This window comes from Schistocerca nitens, chromosome 12 (genome assembly GCF_023898315.1).
Source record: "Schistocerca nitens isolate TAMUIC-IGC-003100 chromosome 12, iqSchNite1.1, whole genome shotgun sequence".
Classification (NCBI taxonomy): domain Eukaryota; kingdom Metazoa; phylum Arthropoda; class Insecta; order Orthoptera; family Acrididae; genus Schistocerca; species Schistocerca nitens.
In genome coordinates this window covers 81,211,927-81,214,412 of record NC_064625.1, presented here as the reverse complement: position 1 = coordinate 81,214,412, position 2,486 = coordinate 81,211,927, and the positions used below count along the sequence as shown (strand labels likewise).

The 2,486-nt window shown below is 42.8% G+C and overlaps 1 pseudogene; it reads left to right on the top strand.

Moving 5' to 3' along the window:
- Positions 1–1,350: 1,350 nt before the first annotated feature.
- Positions 1,351–1,468, top strand: LOC126215421 (5S ribosomal RNA; annotated as a pseudogene).
- Positions 1,469–2,486: the final 1,018 nt, after the last annotated feature.

Sequence of the window (2,486 nt, the reverse complement as noted above, 5' to 3'; positions counted from 1 at the left end):
TTTCTTTTTTGCCATTTGTTATCAGACCCCTTGTCTGTCCGTCAGTGTGTTAATACCCCTACTTCTCAGAAATGGGTAGGTATATGAAATTGAAATGAATGTCACGTATTAAGATCTAGGGACCCTTGGCGATGTAAAAAAGTGAAGCTTCTAAGTCAGTCCACCAAAAGATACGGTCATTATTGACACATATTTTGATACTCTCAACCTCAATCACTAAGATGGGTACTTCAACTTGACGTAGAATCATGAAATTTGGTAAGAAGATAGGTTTCACTGCACAAATAAAGAAAAAAAATTCCGAAAAATGACAATTTTTAGTTATATAACAAGAAAAAATATTTTTGTTATTTGTTTACCGCCTTTAAACTTGAAATTAAAACAGTCTCGAAAATCGTGTAATACCTCGGACCGGTATCTTGCCAGTATCGATGTCGATAACAGGCAAAAATCAAATCTGCGGAATGTATGGACAAACCACGTATATGATTGCGGTTGTACTGAACACTCAGTGCGAGTGTCATAGTCGCACTGGTATATTTCTTTTTAAGACGCTATCCATTCCGTTACATTCTTCTTTCACATCCTTTGCTGCCTCTGACAGAATTACAATGCCATCAGCAAACTTCGAAATTTTTATTTCTTCTACCAGAAATTCGATTCCCTTTGCAAATTTCTCTTTATATTTCTTCTACAGGTCGCTCAATGATGTACATATTGAAATACCATCGGGATTAGGCTACAACCTTGTCTCATACCCTTCCATGTCCCTCGATCTCGTAACTGCAGATTGGTTTCTGCCCAAGTTGTAGATAACATTACGCTTGCTGTATTTGGTCTTTGCTACCCACATAATTTCAATGAGTGCAGTCCAGTCAACATTGTCAAACGCTTTCTCGATATCTACAACTACTGTAAGCGTAGGGTGGACATCCTTCGACCTATCGTCTACGTTAAGCCTTACGCTCAGCATCGCCTCGCGTGTTCCTACACTTCTCCAGAACTCAAATCCATCTTCCCTATGGACGGCTTCTACTAGTTCCTCTGTTCTGCTGTAAACAATTTGTGTCAATATTTTGCACTGACATACTAAAACATTATTTAAAAGCGTACGCGTATGAATTTTTCTGAAAATAATCTGTAGAACTGCATTAAAAAAGTTTGAAATATAGGTGTTTCTATTGTTACAAATTCTGTGACGTAAAAGTATTTTCTAGCCCCTGTTGCATAGCGTCTGTAGCATGAAAAACCGCTCATTTCAGAGATTTTAACGGAATTTTGTAGATTAACTTGACCAAAAATAATTATGTATACACTTTCAAATTTTAGTTCAATAAGTATTGTATACATGCCAACGGCCTTTCCGCAGTGGTAACACCGGTTCCCGTCAGATCACCGAAGTTAAGCGCTGTCGGGCTGGGCTAGCACTTGGACGGGTGACCATCCCGTCTGCCGAGCGCTGTTGGACAAGCGGGCTGAACTCAGCCCTTGTGAGGCAAACTGAGGAGCTACTTGATTGAGAAGTAGCGGCTCCGGTCTCGGAAACTGACATACGGCACAGAGAGCGGTGTGTTGACCACACGTCCCTCCGTATCCGCATCCAGTGACGCCTGTGGGCTGAGGATGTCCCGACGGCCGGTCGCTACCGTTGGGCCTTCATGACCTGTTCGGGAGGAGTTTAGTTTAGTTAAGTATTGTATATGAATAGTGCACGGATAGTTAGTTGCGTGCCTCACCAAAGGTTTAGCCTTCATACGCATGAGGCTCGTCACCCATCTCCACTGGCAATTTGGTTTGCGGACCGTGTTAAATGGTGAACGACTGTATCTTTATGACATGACTGTATTTTACATGATTCTATTTTCATGTAATGTGTATGGCTTCACTTTCAATTTTTCTATCTTCGTTGTTGTCTTGCAGATCTGACTACGATTTAGGCCAAAACCGGAAATTCCTTGTTCAAATTGCACTGGCTAACACAAAAATTTAAGTGTACAGAAAGGGAGGAGGAAACCAGAATGAAAGTTCAAGGGTTCAGCGGTCATGTGATGTTCTTTCAGTGACTGCAATATCAGGTCACTTCGCAGTATGAGCGGATTCAGCAGTTACCAGTATGACGTTGCACCCCTGTGGCCTTGGATGCATGCCCTAACTCGGTTCTGAAGGATGCCATAAAGCCGTTGTGCCCCTGAGACAAGCCAGTCCACCGTCGTAACTGGTCCTTTGATTTTCTGAACACTAGCTGTGGGACAGAGTCAACTCCCAGAGTGGTCCCACACAAGTTCTATCGGGCACACTTCGAGGAATGTTCTTTACCACAAGAGTACCTCAACATCATGCAGACAGTTCATAGCGACAGGGGGCAAGTAAGGAAGAGCATTGTCCTGTTGAAAACCGGCACCGCGATCCTGTCGCAACAGAAGTAACACACGAGGGCGCAGGATGTCCATGACGTAAGTTTGTGCTACCAGAGTTCCCTCACTTGC